The sequence below is a fragment of the Macrobrachium nipponense genome, chromosome 23, assembly GCF_015104395.2.
Source record: "Macrobrachium nipponense isolate FS-2020 chromosome 23, ASM1510439v2, whole genome shotgun sequence".
In the NCBI taxonomy this organism is placed as follows: domain Eukaryota; kingdom Metazoa; phylum Arthropoda; class Malacostraca; order Decapoda; family Palaemonidae; genus Macrobrachium; species Macrobrachium nipponense.
In genome coordinates this window covers 82,205,990-82,218,489 of record NC_061090.1, presented here as the reverse complement: position 1 = coordinate 82,218,489, position 12,500 = coordinate 82,205,990, and the positions used below count along the sequence as shown (strand labels likewise).

Below are 12,500 nucleotides of genomic sequence, written 5' to 3'. Positions count from 1 at the left end.
TAATATATATATATATAATATATATATATATATAGATATATCTATCTATAGATAGTATATCTATAATATATTCTATATATATATATAATATATAATACACACACACAATCGCATAAAGACCCCACAGCATACCCCACTAATACCTACTAAAACAGTGCAGTAAAATAAATAAAAAATTTACTACATATATATTATAAATATATATATATCTATATAATATATATATAGTATATAATATATATACATAATATATCTCTATATATATATATATATATATATATATATATATATATATATCATACAGTCATGCATACAGAGAACCAAACAGAGATCCCACAGCAAACACACAGTTACCTACCAAAACCTTGTAGTCAACAGCAGAAGCAAAATTCCCCGAAAAGTTCTTCCAAAATATTTCCCGGTCATTTCCAAAAATTCTCGCCTGTAATTTCATAAGCCATGAAACGGCCTCACACAGCAATGCCTCGAAAATAATCAAGCATAAAATGTCTGTCGGTGAAAACTCGCAGTCCCCAACACCGGAAAATGAGCGGAATGTCAAAACATAACCTCTGGTGAAAGCTCGGAGAGGGAGAAAAGAAGTTCTTCATTTCATTTCCAATTCGGGATTTCAATGGAGTTCAGCGAGAATGTAATGACAAATATTTGGTGGATGTGACCAGTTGATTTCACACTGTATCGTGTCACATATATGCTGGAGCCCTATTCAAATACTTCGAACACGCTCCAGAACGATTAACGATACCTTGAATAATACCGTGACATCTTTTCAACGTCGTACGTTCAAAGTTAAATAGAAAAAACAAAATATCAGATATTCAATTCACTAAATGTAGATAATGGATATAAAATAGTAATTTCAATGGACCTTCCTTTATATCACTGTCCCTTCAAAGTACAAAAAATAAGTTTTTAGTGAAATCTACAAATAGAACTCATTTTCTTCCACGTCAACTCGAACATAGGGAATCGAGTTCATTCTAAGCAGAAATTTTACCACAAGTTTGAGAGTCAGCAGTAGACCGGGTAATACTCTTGATGTGCTCATCATATGCTGAGAGAGAGAGAGAGAGAGAGAGAGAGAGAGAGAGAGCCAGTAGCTTATTGATCAAGTGAGGTAGTCATCACCATTAGGGGTGAGGGTACCTTGTTGACTCATCACTGAACTGACTCAGGGTTGGTAAATTGGCTCATATCTCTCTCTCTCTCTCTCTCTCTCTTACAGTTCTAAGAAGAGAAAGGAACATGGTGTTACCCTTCCAATGTTCAATGTTCAGTATTTGGAAACACACACGGACATAGACATACACGCATAAAAAATATATATATATATATGATATATATATTATATATATATCATATATATATATATATATATATATATATATATTCAGTCACTATTGGAAAATTTTCAAAGCGAATTATTATTATATATACTCTATATGCTTTCACTTCAATACAGGCCAATGAAGCAGGATACTTCCTTATTGAGAGACATATAATCAGCAAAGTTAATGTGTGTGTGTGTGAGAGAGAGAGAGAGAGAGAGAGAGAGAGAGAGAGAGAGAGAGAGAGAGAGAGACTGCAAATTTTATCTAGAGAGAAAGAGACAGAAACGACCCCCCAACAAATCCCTGAGTGTAATCCCTAGGGGGTTATCAAGGTAAGCTAATAATGCCTGTAGAGTTCATTCTTGAGAACGATTCGCCCGTGCTAACACAAAACAATCTCTCTCTCTCTCTCTCTCTCTCTCTCTCTCTCTCTCTCTCTCTCTCTCTCTCTCTCTCTCTCCAGAAACTAAAAGATTTTATATATAAAGTAAAAGCTTCAGAGGAAGTATCCCAGCGTATCTTATTAAACACTGACTTCAAAGACGAAAAACGAAAAATGGATATTATCCCTTGACTTTGAAAAAAAAAATGGAAAAGTCCGTAGGACACTAAAAAGTCCCAGATGAAAATGGCTCGTCCAACAATTATACCGCGAGCGCCGCTTGGCCGCTCCCATACGGAAGCAAAACACGGAAAGCAAAACATTAAAATAACAGAGAAATAAAAAAAAAATCCATTATGATTCCAATTCCGTCGAGATTAAAAAATAAAAAGGAGCCGCACCAAAGGCTGGCGTGATATTCTACGCAGCAAATGTCACATCACAGCAAAATAATGTCCTGAAATAATAATATTCACTCTGCTGCCTTCAAAACAAAACGGAAAAACTACAGAGTCAAGAAACAAGAAACGTACATGAACGTTCTAACGAGGGCGTTTCGTTCCTCCGAGAGAATGAATATTTAAAAGGCCAAGAAAGTGTATCGATATGGACCTCTCTCTCTCTCTCTCTCTCTCTCTCTCTCTCTCTCTCTCTCTCTCTCTCTCTCTCTCTCTCCTCGCGATTTCGACTGAGGAATTCTCGAATCTCGCCGCCTCCCACATCCGAACGCTAAGCACAGCTGCTTAGCACTTCGTTTCTATGTCCAAAGATATTTCAGAGAAAACACTAACTATCTATCGATATACATCTCTATGTATATAATAAATATAAATATATATATATATATAATATATATATATATATATATTATATATATATATATAGGTAAATATATACATATATACATTTTTATGTATGTATATTACATATGTATATAAATATATATATATATATATATATATATATATATATGTATGTATGTATATTATTTATATATTCTTTATATATTTATATATACATATATAATATATATATATATATATATATAATATATATACACATATATATACACATATATACTATATATATATATCACATATATATATATCATATATATATATATATATATATATATATATATATATATATATATATATATATACATACATATATATATATATATATATATATATATATATATATATATATATATTATACTTATATAAGCCCATCGATTATAAAAAATGAATAACAAGGAAATTCTACGAGAGCATAAAAACAAAATCCTAAACAACATTAAAAACAAAAGCGGTCTCACACGTAGTACACTCATGAGCTAAATAGCGCAGGCAAAGACACCGAGGGAGGAAATCATTAGCAATTACCAAGAAGGCTAGGATGTCATTTCAGTAAAATATCCCTCCCTCTCCTTTGGTATAAAAGGTGGAATCACTTTCCTGGCAGCGTTCACGAGGTCAACACTCCTCTTTACCCACTGCGTTCATTTCATGTGGAGCCGCGGGTTCGTTTCCCGCTACCGGACATCATGGCTTCTTCCAAAAAAAAACTTTGAAGATGGAGCTCAAGGCTTTGTAATGACAAGCGTATCCAAAAAAGAGCAAAGAATTTCAGATGATATAAGGGCATTGTGGCTATTACAATTTCGTATGCAACTGGTAAAAATAACCAGTAGATTCTAGATATATATACATATACATACACACACACACACACACAATAATATATATATAAATCATATATATCTATATATATATATATATATATATATATATATACATATATATAGATATATATATATATACATGCACGCACATACAAACATTATAACATTATATATATTATTATTTATATATATATATATGTGTGTGTGTGTATGTATATGTATGTATGTATGTATATATATATATATATAGATATATATATATATATTATATATATATATATATAGTTGTATTAAGGTTTTACATCTCAATTATAAACTTGACACATCGCATATCTTGGGGTTGGTTACCTTTGATGACTCCTGACTATTTGCGACTGACTGACCCAATGTAGCTTTCCTGACTGACCGGCTGCAAGTCACAAGAATTCGGCAGATATCGGATTTGACTTAATTTATACAGACTTTTCGGCATACAGGCCAAGCATTGAGGCGACTAAGGCCATTCAGCGCTGAAACGGAAACTGACAGTAAACTATTAGGAGAGGGTGGAGAGTAAGATGGAAGAAAGAGAATATGAAAGGAGGTACAGTAAAAGGAATGAAAAGAGTTGCAGCTAAGGGCCAAATGGAGGCTGCAAAGAACCTTAAGTAATGCCTGGATTGACGGCACTAAAACAAAAAAAAAATAAACAAAAAAAAAAAAAAAAAAAAGGCGAGCAGATTTTTTATTTACTTATTTATTAATTTATTTATTTATCTATTCATTTATTTTTATTTTTTTTTTTTTTTTTTGCGGAGGGCGATTTAAGTGTATATCCTTTTCGGAAGTTTGCGGTCTTCAGACGCACGCATACTTGTGTTCTTGTGCTCCAGTGATTGCTCATATCATATCAGCTACAATAAGAATGACTATTATCATCAAATATGAACATATACACACTGTTATTGCTCATACTATTCGTCAACCGATTCTGACATCTGGGACTACGAAAGTTCCAATGAGCCACTTGCTTTACTGTAGTACCCTCCAGAGAGAACAACGTAGGGGATCTCCCTACGGGCTGCTCTACGAGCAAGAGTCCGTGCTGGCGTAAGGCCAGCTTAATCTCAAACAAAAACCAAGGATCCCTGTCATATTTTGTACTTTTTCCAGCTTTCGCAATATGAAAGAACGAGAAAAATCCTAATGGTTAAAAAATAAATTAAATCTACAAAATCTGAAGAGTTGCATAATGTTTACAATTGCCAGAGCTATCTAGGATGAACTCTCTCTCTCTCTCTAACGTTAAGAAGGGAGAGATTACAAGCAACTGTTCCACCTGCAAAGTGCAAGTGACATCAATATGGAGCAGCTTGCACAAGTTTCGTAATCTTCTGCCGGTATGATGCTCCTTAATGACGCCTCTGGGACGCTGACTAGATTAAGACTTTCACTGTAAAGGTGAGCATATATATACTGCATTTACACTGTATATACCTTTATCACTGAAGAATGCAGCATATGAACGTTAATATACTCTGGCTACGAAAGCTTGAGGCTCGAGGGTGATTAGCACTTCTGCCATATTTTCTTAAACTCGTTCAAACATGGCATATATTGCTTTAAAACGAAGTCACTTGTGAATAAGAGCAAATGGCTGGACAGTACGCTCGTATATGTCCACTCTCAGGATTAACCTTAACCTCGAGGTTAATCCTGAAAATGTACCTTTTTGGATTAGGATTAATTAAATATCTCCTTTTGGCAAAGATTAGAAACGTGTCAACGCCGCTAATCGTAGGAAAGTCTCAACCTTTCGTAGCCAGAGTATAGTACTATATACGTATAGTAACTGTCACTGATAGTACTATCAACGGGATGGTTTTGAATCTCATTAGCGTCTACGAATATTAGCCTGTAACATTCATGACGAGGTTCTGGGCGGGTTTCTAAAAATAACTATGATTCATGTACTTAATTAAAAATCATTCAACTTTTACCTCCCAATCCAATTACCGGCCTTCTCTTGCTTTTTAATAAAGTTTTATTGCAGCAGACCATCTCTCAGTTGAACTCCTAATTATAGTGCAAATTAAGTGCTCAGAATAAAAAGACTGAACTACTTATTTAACCCAAAAATGTCTAAATTTTGTACTTAACTTTTCTTAGTATTACAAACTTATGCCTAAAACATCATTTTACCTAGTAAGAGCATGGTTGATAAAAAGGTCGTCTTGATAGGACGAATAATGAAAACACACCTTTCTGCTATTGTTACCTGCTCACCCTTCACAAGAACAGGGTAGAATGGTTTTCTAGGGTAAGGAGAACCACTCAAGTCTGGCAGAAATCTCAAGACCATTTATCAAACACCCAAAATGGTATCTAAAGAGCGTATCAGAATATGCTACAGAGAATCTGCTGGTTTGCGTGTCTGGGAATGAGACCTCTGAAAGAATGAGAGAGTCACTCAGTGTCTGATGAGCGTCTAATGAATGGCATTTTATCTCACGGGAGGTGAGAGAATTACCTAGTTAAGATCCTCTTATCATTCAATTACGCCCCTGGGGAGGGTACTGCTGTCAGTGCACTACACGCGGTGAACTGTAGGCATTAATTAAGGTTCTTTGCAGATATCCCTTCGGCCACTAGCTACAGCCCCTTTCACTCCCATTACTGTGCTTCCATTCATATTCTCTTTCTTCCATCTTGCTTCATCGTGCAACTGCTTTGAGGTTTTCCTCCTGTTACACCTTTCACATCTTTCTAGTCTCAATTTCCCTTTCAGTGTTGAATGACCTCATATGTCCCAGCGCTTGGCCTTTGGCCTAAATTCTATATCCCAATAGTACCTAGGGCCCCCTACCCCCTCTTTTAAAAGAAAAGTGCCACAGCGTTCTTTCCTCATCTCGGTATCGGACATCGGTCTACTCTGTAGCAACTCCAATATTACTACTTGCTCCACGAGGCCAGAGAGAGAGAGAGAGAGAGAGAAGAGAGAGAACGGAAGCCTCAAGGTTATGCATAAGTTACAACAAGTTGTCAAGTACGGTTCTGGGAGATCAAAACCAGGATCAATTTCAGTCAAGTCACGACATCTCTCAAGCTTCTGGTGTGACTGACACTCGGACCTCCAAAACTGAACAGGAAGGGGGTCAAGCCTTCACCAGTTTCGGCGAGTGATCTTGACTCTTTCTAAATACACTGATGGCGCAGGTTAACAATGCGATGAGCTGCGGTGCAATCATAACGATGTGATTAAGATCGTTTGGCTGTTCTTCCATATGAAGCTGAGGAAGTCAAATGTTGGTAAAATGGCAGATTGATTTTACAAGATTAACCTAACCAAGGAAGCGCGGGATGCCAAACTATTTTTCACGTCTTAACATTTGGTTCTAATTGCGATGGATTGACTGTGTGAAGAGAAATATGAGGGAGTTGGGATTGAGCGAGGAGGAGGATGCACTAGACCGAGGGAGATGGAAGAGTGTGTTGAAGAACCATTACAGCGACCCCAAATAGGGACAAGCTTGTAGAGAAAGAAGAAGAAGAAGAACATTTGGTTCTAAGGCTAAAATCTATCCTGCAATGTGGTGTTCAGAGTTCAAAGGATGTGCTACAAGGACAGTTGGATATTTTAGATCCTGTAGCTTTAATCGCCCTTACTCCATACAGTATTTCAGATTGTCATGGAGAGAGAGAGAGAGAGAGAGAGAGAGAGAGAGAGAGAGAGAGAGAGAGAGAGAGAGAGAGAGCAATTCTAAGGGAATAAAACTTCAAAACGCTTCGGTTTTTGGAAAGAGGTCGTATATGCGAACGCAACCGGCAAAATTGCCACAATCTGTACCGCCTTCCCGCGGTCCCTAACTTTGTCAGCGGTAAACACCACAGAAACTTAAAGTCCAACTAAATTGGCAAAATCCAATTTGTTCCAGAGAGGTGAAGACATCGGATGTTCTCATTCTCCGAGTGACTCGTTCTGCTTTCAAGAATTCTTACGTGACTACATAAATCTTAAAAAAAAAAAAAAAAAAAAAAAAAAAAAAATGTCACCAAAGAATAGAAAGAATTAGATGGATCATCAATGAGGAATGATGGGAAGAGAGAAACGTCCCAGAGCGATGACGTTCTCGTGAGATCTGATGAGATCTCAGGCAAGAACCGTTGGACAAGCACTGTGGTTAAACCATCTTAGGTGACGATGTCACTCGCTCGCATTTCCCAGATAAGTAATTTAAGTATATCTTAGTTTAACCAGACCACTAAGCTGATGAACAGCTCTCCTAATGCTGGCCGGAAGGATGAGACGTTTCTACTTGGCTAGGAACATATGAGTTACCTAGCCACGGGACCTACAGCTTCTTGTGGGATCCGAACCACGTTATATAGAGAAATGAATTTCTATCGCCAGAAATAAATTCCTCTGATTCCGCGTTGGCCGAGCCGAGAATCGAACTTCGAACCACCGGATTGGTAGCCGAGAGCGAAAACCACTCGTCCAGCGAGGAACTCGCATTTGCCAGTAATGTGAAGCCGCTGAACTAATGGCAGTGTGACGTCAATCAATTTTATCATTACCTTGAAATATAAAAAGAAAGCTTTAAACGAATTATATCAAGTAAAACTTAATTTTACTTGATATAACAGTAAACGACCGATAATAAAAGTAATAAAATGATTCATAGCAGCATGGCATCAAGGTAATAATAATATAAAATGGCTGCCTGGTTGTAATAATAATTGTTGGTACGTGAAAAAGAAAACATTTCAAATCGTTTGATATGAAGAAATACATCAATCATTGGAAATAACCCCATATGATAAGGGGAACCAACTGGAAAGAAGAATTATAATATATTGCATCTTCACGGTAATCAGAACATATACAATAAATAAGGCATTATGGTCATTCGTTGAAAGAGCAGAACAGCAACGAATGTCTAAACCAAAGCCATTCCTAAAGCTCTTACGCAACTGCTTAACATAGTACTGTTACTAACGGCAATCACGCACAATCACGATTGACATAGATTCATTACAGAATGACTGGAAATGCGAAGACGACTCACAAATGAGTCCCGTTATCTCCGCTCCTGCGCTTTCTTGTAGTACAGTCCTGGAACGAAAATAAGTCTAGACCAACTACCGTGAACATATCATGATATACCTAATACGAGACGTGAACTTAATATCAATCAGAAATATATCATACCGCTGAAGCGTCCCTGATTCGTTAGTCGCACTACAATTTTTGATAACCTGAACAAAGCGAGTCCACACAAACTCAGACTAAGCAGTAATGAAATTCCATTCCTAATCTATTTTGAATTCATACAAATTAAGGAACGTCACGGCGGAGACAGGCAATAAAACACAGCAATATGTTACATTATTCAATGGAAAATTAAGAATTGGAGATCACGCTGAACACAGAGAGAGAGAGAGAGAGAGAGAGAGAGAGAGAGAGAGAGAGAGAGAGAGAGAGAGAGAGAGAGAGAGAGATAAATGTCATGTAAACAAACGTATGTAATGATATCTACACGATTTTTAGTTTTGCTTAGAGAGACCATAAATTTATTCTCTCTCTCTCTCTCTCTCTCTCTCTCTCTCTCTCTCTCTCTCTCTCTCTCTCTCTCTCTCTCTCTCACGCACACACGTGCGTGTGTAAATATTATACAATATATATATAATATATATATATAAATATACATATATATATATATATATATATAAATATACATATATATATAATATATATACATACATAAATATATATACATACATACATACATATATATATATATATATATATATATATATATATATATATATAAACAATAATATGCCGTTACCCTGACAGGGGTTGGCTACAGAGAAAACCCATAGAACAGTCACTGCCAGACGCATCATTCAACTAACTAAACGAGAATCCTTGAAATGGAGAACAACGAAAGCTCAGGCACTCAAGCATTTAAAGGGAAAGGCTCCGTCGTTTGCTAGTACAACGCAGAAGTCTTTATCAGTATCAAACAACCATAAACAAAAACCAATAAACAAGAGAAGAATGACGTCGTGTCACCAGAAATTAAACTTTATAATGATCTCAGTCTTTCCTAGAATCCATTTCGATGTCGACCACTTAAGAGAGCCGTTTACACACACACACACACATCACTTGTTTTTAACTAACATACTGAACGGGTGTTCTTGGAATCCAATACGTCTCCATATCACCGAGACACACAACGATATTGTTTCTCATTAGATGTACGAGCTGAAGCAGTATCTAAAATGTTCAGGCTTTCTTGGAAAATTCAATAAACAAGTAACAGAGAGAGAGAGAGAGAGAGAGAGAGAGAGAGAGAGAGAGAGAGAGAGAGAGAGAGAGAGAGAATTAAATTCACACTATTGCATTTAGCTTTATAAATCGAGAATACTTTTTAATCCTCATCATTTATTTACTTTTATTACTAACTTTTCCCGTCACCTTTTCCCTTGTTTTGGGCGCTCTACCCCAACTACCAATAGGTCCCACGGGCTATTTCACATCTTGGTATTGCCTCTCTGACCCGTTGCTGTTCATCATCCATTTTCATCGCATTTCCAAATTATTTCATGTTTGCTGAGACCAGGATCTATTTTCCAGTTAGACATCACAACCCTGACGTCTCCAAGTGCCACATGAAGTCTGGTTATGAATTTTGGAATACTATGTAGTCCATTCTTTTTCAAATCTGCCCGTTTTCGTCTTTAGTGTTTGCTTTCGTTACTTCAAGTGGTACAGACCTCATAAATTGTAAGATTTCACTTGGTATACAAAAAGGTCATCAGTAGTGATTAGTGGTATATCGACCTCTTTCCACTTTATCGAAACTGTTCCTACTCTTTCTTGATGAGATAATGAGAAATCAGAAACACGACCTAAAAAAAAAAAAGAAAAAAAAATGCAAAACAAACAAAAAATGTACATTTTTGGTCACGATGATAAATTAATAAACGGATTAAAACATAACAACAAAGGTAATTCCATGAAATCGGTGTAGCTTCAAAAACTTCTATGAGAATTCTAAACACTTCAGTACGGGTCACGATTTAGACACTGACATCCCCAGACACTGACATACCCAGGGAACAGCAGACAAATGACAACTATGACTGTAGTGATAAACTCGCCGCCCGAAAGGATTCCTCTGGACTTTGTGTGAGCGGGAATGCCACCATTACTACGTCAGTGACGGAATTCCTCAACAAGATCCCTGGCAGATTAAATTCCTCTGTTAACACCGAGTAGGAACCTCCACCTCAAGAAAAAGGTATTTTTTTCAACGTCTCAATGGTAGAATACCTATAAAACGAACAAAGAAATTCCTCTGAAAACACCGAAGAAACACTGATTGGCCAGAGAGAGCAGCTACAGAGGATAGAAGTGAAAGCAACGGACCAATATTCTTAAGACATCTCAGTGAGATAAAGACTGAAGATGCGAAATAACTGACGCAAGTACTCGTGGTTGGGACGTCTAAAGAAAGACTAGAAATGATGAGGGCACATCAGCTACCGAATCCCTCGTCACATCTCGAAAAATACTTCCATGGAACAACTTCAACCAGAAATTCCTGCCAAAATTCCTGAGGCCAATAAAAAGGAAAGTAGGCACATTTCTTGATAGAATATTCTCACTTCCCAAAGACTAAAAGGTATATTCGTCAAAAGTCGCTTAGTAGGCTACAGGCATCCTTTTAAAATACAGAGGAAGGTATAATCTACAGATGTACAAGAACGACCTTTAAGCCCAACCTTTTAGACTGAACGATAAACATATTCCTACTACATGATCTTCAGTGTCACGGAAATATGAATTTGATAGTGCTGGTCCTCTAAATTGTGTATATATATATATATATATATATATATATATATATATATATATTATATATATATATATATATACATATATATATATATAATATATATATATATATTTTTCTTTTTTTTTACGTAGCAGCGCAATGAAACTAATGAAAAATAAAAGGGGGTACCATTTCATATAATATATATATTTATATATATATTAGTATATTATATATATATAATATTATATATATATATAAATAGATACTTAGTTTAACTAGACACTGAAGCTGAATTAACAGCTCCTTCCTTAGGGCAGGTCCGAAGGATTAGATTTATATTTTCGTGGCTAGGAGCCAATTGGTCACCTAGCAACGGGACCTACAGTTTATTGTGGGATCCGAACCACATTATATATCGAGATATTAATTTATATCACCAGAAATAAATTCCTCTGATTCCGCGTGGCAGAGCCGAGAATCGAACTTCGGACCATCGGATTGGTAGCCGAACGCGAAAACCACTCGTCCAACGAGGAACTGTGTATTCATTCACAATACGCCTTCACACACTCATGGAGGGAGATACGCGAGAAAAAGGCGAGTTGGCATCATAGACTCGAAAAGATTTTTTATCAGCGGTGATTGAAAACGACTTGATAAACACGACGCTACCCTCTACTCATATCAATCTCAAAAGACTGCTGCCAAGTTTCCTATTTGAGAGAGAGAGAGAGAGAGAGAGAGAGAGAGAGAGAGAGAGAGGGCAGCGTATCCAAGAAATCCGAGTCATGTACAGCAGCTCATTAAAAAAGTTTTATATTAGGAAAGCCCAGAATTCTAATCAATACGCGGTTTGAAAATATCAGGGGAAACAAAATTCTGGGTGGCGCGCGCGCAATAGTATGTGTGTGTGTGTGTGTGTGTGTGTGTGTACTATCATCTACACAAACGCAAACCATGGACCCGTCTTTTCAGACAAAGGAGGACAAACGTCTACAATAAACGGAGTTATTTATTTTTGCATAATAAGGTTGATGACATCACAGTCAAGAGGATATGACGAATCTTTTGACTCCTTTTTTTATATATAATGATGGCGTTCTAAGAGTATTGCTTTTGTTAATTAAGCTGGCCTTATGCCAGCACGGGCTCTTGCTCCGGGAACAGCCCGTAAAAGCGAGGTTAATATGAGTTACGCTCACTACCCTTCTTTCCTTGGGTCTTAAGGCTAAGATTTTGTGGTAAAAAAA

At 36.5% G+C, this 12,500-nt stretch overlaps 1 protein-coding gene across 2 annotated transcripts in view; it reads right to left on the bottom strand.

Annotated features, from left to right (window-relative positions):
* Window positions 1–12,500, bottom strand: part of LOC135202209 (mucin-2-like) — a 360,342-nt gene that overhangs the window by 182,446 nt on the left and 165,396 nt on the right. The window lies entirely within an intron of this gene.